The sequence below is a fragment of the Aotus nancymaae genome, unplaced genomic scaffold (genome assembly GCF_030222135.1).
Source record: "Aotus nancymaae isolate 86718 unplaced genomic scaffold, 86718_ANA_hifiasm-v0.15.2.pri h1tg000021l, whole genome shotgun sequence".
NCBI classification, from domain to species: Eukaryota; Metazoa; Chordata; class Mammalia; order Primates; family Aotidae; genus Aotus; species Aotus nancymaae.
The window spans coordinates 30,353,202-30,363,828 of NW_026988433.1; the positions used below are offsets into that span (position 1 = coordinate 30,353,202).

Consider the following 10,627-nt stretch of genomic DNA (forward strand, 5'->3'; position numbering starts at 1 on the left):
CATGTTTCCATATGGAGGGTCCTCCATTAGTTAATATTCCTGGCCTCTCTTGGTACCTCCAGTCATTTTCTCCTTGGGGTAGACAATTACTAACCTGATTGGGGTTTGAAGGAAAGAACATGATGATGTTGGTGCAGCCACTTTTGAGTAGTTCTGTCTTGTGATCCACCCATCACTGCTGACAAAACTTGTTTTTACCTTCTCTCTGGCATTAGGTCTGGATCTCCCTGTGGGAGAGACCTTTAAACTGCCTGTATTAAGACTAACTTTATCTTCAAATGACAGAATACCCCAAATAACTAGGGCTTAAGTCAGATAGAAAATTATACTTTTTAAATATAAGATATATGGAGGTAAGCCATTCCAGACAACTATGATACTTCATGGCCATCAGAAAACCCAGAGCCTCTTGTCTTGTTCCATCACTGTCACCATGTGGGTAGAACCTCATGGCCCAAAACAGCTTCCTGAGTTCCAGCCATCACATCCACTTTCCAGTTAGCAGGCAGAAGGAAGGAGATAAAGATGGACTTCCCTTTAAGGGCACTTCCGGGTAGTTACACACAACACTAAATCCTATTGGCCAGGATTTAGTCCTATGGCCACCTAGCTGCAAAGGAGACTGGGAAATACGTATTTTTTTTTTTTTTTTTTTGGAGGGACCATGTGCCCCACCAAAGCCTGGCAACTCTATTATTAAGCAAAAAGAGGATATGGGGTTGGGGGCACAACTAACGTTGAGGGAAATCTTAACAAATCCACTTAGCCATGGTTGAGCATGACATTCTCAACATTTTCTCAGTCATCAAGAAGAAATTTAGACCTCTTGTTTGGCCTGCCTCCTGTGTGAGTCTCTCAATTGTTTTAAACTCAGAAGTGGGAAAAGGAATTTATTTATTGAAGTCCAAAACCTTTAATGTATCACAAAAAAATCAGTGGAGACAGTAAACTTAATATACGTCTCAATTTTGTTTCAGAAACAAGGTACCAATACACCAAAGAAACACATGCCCTCTCACTCATCCCAATAAAAACACTGGAAATAATTACAAATAATATGAATATGAAAATATGATCATTTTGCAATATAAAATAAGCAGCTTATGAGAATAGCATGTAACAATACTGACAGATTCCTCTGGAGAGAGACAAATGAAGAAACATGGTCTTCTTGTTCCTACCCATCAATTCTAAAGTGAATGAAAAGAGGCTAGTCATATATTCCCAAAGTACAAAGGGTTGATACATAAAAACTTACTTAAGTGTATTATAATTTTTTTTTTTACTAAGGTGAGGCCAGAGTCTACTTAATACTAAATTACTATGATTTTTTTTTTACAGGCAGAATTGTATCCATTTTATGTTAGACCAGCAAAGCTATCCATCATTTTTGTTTAAGGGCACACATTATTCAGGAAAGAGCATCAATGCTGACAAAACACATTTAAATAAGCAAGATTACTTCTCTTATTCACAGAATGATTCATTTCATGTCACACACACTTCATTTTTGACTCATAAAGTACATTGCAACAGGCTTTGTAAGACTTATAATTATTGAGCCTATTTTTGGGCCGCTATTCACTGCCTTTTCCTAGCCTCTCTGCATTAATAACCAGTTTTTTCCTCTTCGTTATTTAGTATCCGACCAAATAGGACTCATGTCAGCCAATCGGCATCTTGGGTGATGACTCATTGGCATTCAAAAGCTTAAAAATACTGGGTCCTTATCAACAAAAATTAAGCTTGCTGCTACGCATGAAACACTGAGCTGGATCAGGGAATACAGTGAAAAGTAAGATGTGGTTTCTACTTCAGCCCTTTCTTGCTGAAAATTTAAGTGTTAGGTTACATATCCACTAAGATCCTTTCCAGCACTAAGGCTTATATTTTAACACAAAATAATGATTGCCACGGGCCTTCCTGCTTACGGACTGTCTTAATTTGCATTTAGCTCATTTGAGCCGTACAGCAACCCCAAGAGAGAGACATCGGCCCATTTAACACACCAGAAAACTGAGGCTCAAGTTAAAAAACAAACAAACAAACAAACAAAACTAGCCCCTACGTAACTGTGACTTGCAACATCAAAATATTTTTCTTAACAATCTCACTCCATACATTTCACAATTCTGGAATTATTTCTAGAAGATCTGCATGAGTGTGGAATGCTTTCAAGAGCAGTGCTTTGAACTTTCTACATCAAAATCATCTGGGGTGCTTGTTAAACATGCAGACTCCTGGGTCCCATCCCAGAGTGACTGAGTCAGAATCCATGGTGGGGCCCAGAAAAGTGGCAGTTTAACAGGCGATCTCCAGCCTACTCAAGTGTGAGCTCCACAAGAGTAGACCCCCCCGCACAGGGAGAAAAGAAAAGGTAAGGTATTCCAGGCGCAAGCCCAAACTCAGCAACAGGCAAACATTATCCATTGCATCCATTTCTAGATGATGTCATACATGAATCATTGAGTTGAACATTTGAAAGGGAGAAGGGGTGCTGACACATTTTTCAGAGCCTTTAGTGCCTTGAATCTCTGTAACACCTTCAACAGCTTCAGTCAGTGCTGGCTACACAGCTGGAAGGTGAAGAGTCTGCCTCTCTTGAAACCAAGGACACTAAATTTAATCCCAGACACAATCTGCTGCCAGCTTCAAAGGTCTGCTTTCCTCCTCTGGGAGCAGATTTTTCTTGATAAGTTATATCTAAGTCCTAAACAAACTGTGTGTGGTAATAATCAGAGTTCTGCACTAGAAGCCAGGGGACTCAGGTTCAAATTCTCTTTAATCACTCTAGCCATAATGTCTATTTGTTGGCAAGTCACTGAGCTAGCTTTAAGTTAACAGAGGAATTTGTTAGAAAGACATAGGGGTGTCTCACAAATCCCCAAGGAAGATCCAGGTTCTGAGAAGACAATTCTTTCTCTGTTACTCTTTATTACTCTTTTCTACCTTGCTTGACACATCTGTTGTTTTTTTTTTCCCTTTGCCAGCTTTTTCTGCTGCCCTATTTATAGGTTGTAACCCAGCTGCCCCTTTGTTCCCAGTAATAGCTAACAGTTACTAGGTATTTACTTCGGTCAGACACTATCTTAAGCCCTCTACAAGTATTATTCTATTTATTTATTTGTTATTATTGACATAGACCCTCACTCTGTCACCCAGGCTGGAGTGCAGTGGCGTGATCTCAGCTCACTGCAACCTCAGCCTCCCAGGATCAGGAGATTCTCATGCCTCAGCCCCCTGAGTAGCTGAGACTGCAGATGACACCACCATGCCTAGCTAATTTTTATATGATTAGTAGAGATGGGGTTTCACCATGTTAGTCAGGCTAGTCTTGAACTCCTGACCTAGTGGTCAGGATGTGATCAGTCTGCCTCAAGTCTTCCAAAGTGTTGGGATTACAGGTGTGAGCCACTGCACCTGGACTTCTTATGCTATTTAATCATTACAACAATTATATGTGTTAGAGATGCCATGCATACAGATGAGAAAACTGAGAAACAGAGAAATTAAGTCACTTGCTCAAGGACACACTGCTAGTTCTGTTATGAACTCCAGGCAGGCTGAACTCAGAGCCAGTACATTTATGTCTGGCCACACAGATCCTTTCAGGTCACACACAAAGGTGCCTCTCCATCTAATTTCATATTTCAAAGTAGAACTATACGATTCCTGCTAAGGCAGAGGGCTGGAGTCACCAGCATAACCAACAGGAAGAGGGCTGTGCTTACAGAAGTGAAGGCCTGGGGAGCCCCTGTGCTCCCTGCAGAAGTGCCCTGTATGGCTGTTAATTCAGCCAAGCAACTTTCTATCCTTTCCCTTCTCAGAGTTTCAGGTTATTCTGCCATAAAACAAACATGTTGATTCTGCTCAGTGTTTCCAAGAGTGGCATGAAACACTGGCTCCATGAGAGGCTGTGCACTTAGAGAACTCTGCAGTTCAGTGGGAAATGCTGTTCCCTCTACCCTCTTCTGACTCTCTTCTGACTCTCACAATGAATGCTTATGTATTAAAGGCTTTGAAAAGTCCTGCAGTGAAGATAACTGCTTAACCTTAACATAGCACATCCCAAATATATTTGACTAGAGAAGCTTCCCCACACTGTTTGTATAGACACTGAACCACCTACTGACAGGAGCCATAGAAGAGTTCAAGCAGGAACGCTAGCAACTTCCAGCCACAAACCCTTCAAATCCACGTACATTCTTGCTTCTTCTCTCCTCCTCTCTGGCTGCAAATAGCACAAGTGCCCTTGTCCTGGATTCCATTCCCTCCTGCCTTTTCAGTAACTTTACACTATCCATTTCCACTTCTCTCCTGTATTTTCCAACCTCTTCTTCCACCACCATAAACTATTTAAATATAGCCATGTGTCTCTTCCTAAAGAAAAATTCTCCCTGATCCTCACTTCCCCTCCAGCTAGCCTCCTCCCTTTTCTTTCCTCCACAGCCAAACCTCTCCAGGAGAAATCAAACTCTATGTCCCTTGTCTTTTCCTATGCATTCATCCATCCTCTCCAACCTGGCTTCCCACATCAACACTCAAATGGTTCTTGCAGGAGTCACCAATGGCCTCCGTGTCACTAAATCCAAAGGACAATCTTTTGGTCCTTACCTTCCATCTCCTCTCCATAGCATATCACACTGCTGATTAAGCCTTCCCTCTTAAAATACTTCCTTCTCATTGCTTAAGAAATACAACCCTCACCTGGAACCTCTCCTACCCCTCTTAATTATGTTCCTCTAGCTTCTTCTTCCAAGATTCATGGCTCTTTATACAACCTCCAACCTCTAAGTGTCAGAGTCCCTCAAGGTGAGTTTTCAGCATGCCCATGACCGTCTCCAGTCCAATATTCTCTCATGAAGACCGTGGTTTTATCTTCAAATGCCCATTTGACATTTCTACTTGAATATCTCAGACAGACTTCAAACTCAATATATTCAGAACATGATCTTCCTTCTACAATCTGATCCTTCTCCAGTGTTCTCAAAGTTAACAAACCAGAAACCCATGCTTCATCCTTAATGTCTTCCTTTCCTCATTTCCCATATTTACTCCAGCACTGGGTTCTATCTAGTTTAGCTTCCAAGTCGCAATCAAATATGTCAATTTCTCTCCATTTCTACTTCCACCACCATAGCAGAAACTGACTCAGTTATCACCTGCTCTTCTGCAATAGCCAGTCCTTCTTTTTCCCTTCCTAGTCTGCTCCTATTCTTTCTCCAGACTCCAACTAGAATTATCCTTTGTTTAAAATTCGTTTGTCCCTTCCCAGTGCTTTTAAGATAAAAACTGAAATCCCTAACATGGTCTACAAGATCCTGCCCCGTCTGGTCCCTGCCTTCCTCCCAGCCGCTCCTCTATCCACACGGCCCCTTACTCTTGGCACTGTGTGGGCAGAGATGAGGAATGGTGATGAACATTTTGCAAGGCACAGGACATCCCCTACAACAGGTATTTATCCAGCCCCAAATGTCAATAATGCCAAGGTTGAAAATCCAGGTCTAAGCTAATATCTTCCCCCTTGCTAATAGTTGGCTTAAAATTCCAGGCTTAAGCCAATCAAGGTATTCACCTGACTATTATTTAAGACAATCAATGTATTCATGTGACCACTATTACTGATCTAGAGGTGAGTGCATATCCTAAATTGGCTTAATCTGATTGGAATGATGGACTTCTCATCACATGGCTGGAAGAGAGGTGTGCTCTCTCCCTCCCTCTCTCACTCTTTCGCTCTTTCTCTCTCTCTCCCCCCTCCCCCCCTGCCCTTCTCCCTCCTCTCTCTCTCCCCCTCCTCTCCACCCCAATGTGGGTTAGAAACAAGAAAGCACACGCCGCCCCCCTCCCCCATGCCGCCACCTGCTGCTGACTGACATCTTAAAAAACAGCCTAAGAACACAGCTCATATACCAAGAATGGTAAGACTGAATTTTATGGTATGTTGAGCTACTGGATCAACCAGAACTAAAGTCTACCTTACTGCTGAACTTCTTACTATATGAGAAAAATAAGTGTCCTAGCTGTATAAGTTAGTATAAATCACATTCTCTGTTATTTGAGATACCTTGTGCTAGTTGGCTTCAGCCTGGAATTTTAAACTAACCATTTGTAAGGGGGAAGATATTATTAGCTTAGATCTGGATTTTCAACCTTAGCACTATCGACATTTGGGACTGGATCAAACTGATCTATATAGTTCCTTTCAGTCCTTATTCAATGATTTTATTATTCTAGATATGGCTAAGACCCTTCCAGCCCCAGACATATTCTGTGCAAAAGTAAATGAACTAGGAGAAGGCAGGGAAGACAACATTTTAACCAAATCAAAGAATACGTACTTCTTTTCTTGTTTACCACATGGGAGCTCCACATTTTCTACTCTTCTCAGCTCTATCAGGACACGATGTTAGGCAGACAATTTATTTTACTAAGATAATGACAGGTGTGTCTGTAACCCCATCAACCTTGCCTTCTGCCTGTTCCTATGGTTCCAATCCCAAACAGCTGTTCCTTCCCCTCCCCCTGATGATCTGAATACTTAGGAGTCATCTATGCACCATGCAACCTTGTCCATCAGAGCCCCAGCCATGAGACCAGAGACAACAGCCCACGAGACAGCTGCTGCTGTCACTTTCCATGACTGCTAGGGCCTGTCTTTAGGACAGACTAGCCTATGCTGCTGAGTTCTGTGTTAGGACAGCATTTGAACCAGACTAGTGATAGGGTTACTGAGTGCTTGTCATAAGAGCTCCTAGGCCTTTACATATCTTATCTCACTGAGTCCTCCAACCACCCTCGATGCAGGTGCTATTATTAACCCTATTTTCCAGATGAGGTAATAGGCCACAGGAAAGGTAAGTAATTTGCCCAAGTCCACACAGCTGGTAAATGAAGCCCTTTTTCCTGGCTTGTAGAGAATAAAGGTAGAGTGAATGAAGTCCCTGTGGCTTATTTTGTTGTAATAAATTGATCTTTTCAAAAACCTTCAATTAAAAAACAATAGATACGGAAGATAAGTTAACCAAACAGTGCAGAGAATGATCAACTGAAAAGCAAAGTCTCCCTCACTTATCCCTTTTTAGTTGCCCTGTTCAGCTGCAAGGGGATAAGAATTGCTAGAAGTTTCTGGAAGATTTTTGCAGAAATTCTCTTTGCATGTGCAAAGAAGCAGTTCCTCCCTTTAAACCATCTGTTCCTACTGCCTCTCCTTTTAAGGCAGCAGTCTCTTGACACAAACTGTCCTGTAGCTTTCCCCAGTGTCTTTCTTGCCTTCCCCACCTCTTTGCCTCTTCCCAGAGGGCAGAAACTACCTGTTGCCACCTCCCCACCAGCCACCTGAAGTACAGTCAGGGAGGAGAGCTCAGTAACCAGCATCTTGTGAGGAGAGAAAGAAAAAAAGAGACAAAAACAACAATAAACAAACCCTGAAAAGCACAGTATTCCCTGTGGTGCTATTGGGCAGCTATTTCTTTCTCATGTTTGAGTTGTCACTGTAATTCCACAGGCTCTGACTTGTTGCCTAAATGTCAGAGTGAACCCTCGGTTGGATAGTTAAACAAACACATAAGGTCACTGGCAAAGACAGACATTCCTAGGGATCTGTGTTCTGGAGTCCCCCGAGTGAAGCTGGGTTCTCATGTTAATTTGGGGTCCACCCTTTGCTCTGCTTTCACCACAAGCTGTTTAATTTGTTTTGTTATTGTTTAAGCTAAACTGTAGCTCTCTCGGAAAACACCTAAGAAATAACCTTTCAAACAGGGCCTTCCAAATACATGAACGCTTCAAAATGCATGCTCTATTTGGAAGTGGTGTACAATCCTATTCACTGCTAATCTCAGCACACTTCCCATATCTCCATAGCATTTCTTAATAGCAGCAGCTTAAGAATAGGGAGTAACAGACATCTACTCCTCATAAAACCAAATGGCAATTGGGCAGTGGGCACTGGATCTCTCTAGGGCCCAATGAATGCGATTCCCATTTCAGAAAGATGCAAAGCTGTGTCTCAAGTAAATGGAGTGGGGGTTTCATGTCCACACCTGGAGGATTCCATGATACTGGCTCATGCTACTTTGAGAATTGTCCTAGTCCACAAAGAAGAGTTATGACTCAGTAGTGCACAATAAAAATAAACTAAGATACCTCATGATTATATACATGCCATCAACCCATAAGGCACTCTTCAATTTTGGACCAGGTAACTAAGGCCTCTCCTTCCAAGATAAGGTATGAAGATCTATTCTTGTTTCTTTTTTTTTTTTTTTTTGAGACAGGTTTTCACTCTGTTGCCCAGGCTGGAGTTCAGTGGCATGATTTTGGCTCACTTCAGCCCTGACCTCCAGAACCCAGGTGATCCTCCCACCTCAGCCTCCCAGGTAGCTGAGATGACAGGCATGTGACACCTTGCCCAGCTAATTTTTTGTGTTTTAATAGAGACAGGGTTTCACCATGTTGCCCAGGCTGGTCTTGAACTCCTGGGCTCAAGCAATCCACCTGCCTCAGCCTCTCAAAGTGTTGAGATTACAGTTGTGAGCCAATATGCCCAGCCCTAATCTTGCTTTAGACACTGCTCCATCTCTCTTTCAATGTCTGTCACCTCCACTTTGATGCCATATACCTCCTTAGTCCTACTCCACTCATCGATCACCACTACCACTGCCAAACAAGACATCTGGTACTCCCTAGTTGCACCACACCTGGGCTGATATCCCAAGTTCCATCTTGTGTACAAGACTAGAGCATAACTTTCTAATTTCAGGAAGTCTTCATTGATCCATAGTGCTTGCCTGGTAGGTCTTATCTAAGTTCAGATGGAAAAATTAATGTTTCTCTCATGGGTACATAACAGGGGAGTTGGGGAGTTGGATTGTTGTGGGATTGCCACCCTAGCAAATCCCTTCTCTCTAAAATGGACCTGATGTTTAGCATCTCTCAGAAACTGCAGTAGGTTCATGTTACACATATTTATTGAACACCTACTATGTAGCCAACATGATTGTTGGCACTTGAGATATATTCACAAATGATACAAAGAACCTCTGCCTTTGTGAAGCTGGCATTCTACAGGCAGTAAAAAAGAGGATGGGAGTGAAAGTAGAGACAGAGTAAACAATAATCATGATATGAGAAATACTATTTAAAAAGGAGGAAAAGAGTAAATCAGAGTAAAAGTGATTAGATATGGTGAGGGCTTAGATTGCTATTTAAAATAGTTTAGGAAGGTCTCAGTGAGGAAGTGCCCAAATAGATGGCACAGAGTCCTTAGTATAGGTGCTCCTTGAATGCCTGCAAGAGGAAGGTGGCAGTAGAGTGGAAGAGAAATGAAATTGGAGAGCGTGGGAGGTGACAGGACAGTGAGAGTTGGGGAAAGTGGATACTGAAGGAGCTTTTCACAAGGAAAATGAGGAGCCATAGAGATATGTGTTGCTTTTTTGCCTGCTCAGCATCTTTGGTTACACTTCCCTAATTTTCCCGCCTCTCCCCTGCCTTCATTTAGAGTGAGTTAGGTGGGACTGTTGAAATGTCACAATTTGGCTTCACACACTCAGGTATGGCAAATCAATATCCTGGTCATTTGATCCATACTAAGCCTAAAGTAGAGATTTGACCCACATTAAGCCTAAACCTCAATTCCAAAATTTTCAGTGAACTGAAAAAAAAAAGGTGGTGTGTGATCTTTCTTCCTAGGTTGCCAAGTTGAGAGAGTATACATCTGGAGCTTTCAGCAGCCATTGTGACATCATGAAGCAGAAGCTTGCCTAAGAATGATGCCAGCACAGAAGAACACAGAGCCTAGGAATGAAGAAACACAGATCCCCATTGACATCGTTTGAGCACCTGGATTCAGCCTTGCCTGAAGCTGATATCCCTAGCCTTTTTAGTTATATGTTAACAATTTCCCTTTTTAGCTTGAACTAATTTGTTGGATCTCTACTCTTTGAATAAAATAAGTTCCGACTACAACACTAATGAATGCAAATGAGTTGACTTTTACCATGGCCTTAGTGTCTTGTCTCTTCAATCAAAGGAGTAATTAATGGAGGGTGAGAAGGCAAGGGGTGCAATGTGAGTTAGGGAGTAAAGTTTAAGAGAATTGCTAACCATACTCCTGTCCTGTAGCTTTCATTGCCAAGACCATTAAATTCCTACCTGTATGTTCAGTCTCACCTCAGTCCATGAGAACTTTTCCAGGCACATGGAAATACTGGCATCGAAGCTCAAGTTAAGAATCAAGTAAGTCTTGCGTTGAAGCCCCTCTCACCTTGAAGCCAGCTCCCCAGTAAACTGACCTCCTGTTTCCCCTACAGCCCCCCGCCGCATGTCTAAGTTCCCTTTGCTTCTGAAAGATGCCAACAACTTGATTTCCTTCCCTAAACCTCAATTTCCCCGTGCCTGCCTATGGTAGATTGAATTGTTAGCCCTGATTTACACCCTTGCCATGGCCTATTTGTGGGTGGAAGATACTTCCTTACTCTTTGACTTTGGGCCTGGTCACGTGACTTGCTCTGGCCAATGGCATGTTGGTAGAAATGGCAGTGTGCTTGTTCTGAGCTTTGGCCTTGGGAGGCCTTGCATATTCCCATTTGCACACTTGTGCCTTTGTTATCACTATGAGAAGACCATG

The 10,627-nt window shown here is 42.4% G+C and overlaps 1 long non-coding RNA gene across 1 annotated transcript in view; it reads left to right on the forward strand.

Moving 5' to 3' along the window:
• Window positions 1-9,874, forward strand: part of LOC135276228 (uncharacterized) — a 72,871-nt gene extending 62,997 nt beyond the window's left edge. Inside the window, exon 3 of the long non-coding RNA XR_010343773.1 lies at window positions 9,691-9,874. This is a non-coding gene — a long non-coding RNA (uncharacterized LOC135276228). The remainder of the gene's footprint in view (window positions 1-9,690) is intronic.
• Window positions 9,875-10,627: the final 753 nt, after the last annotated feature.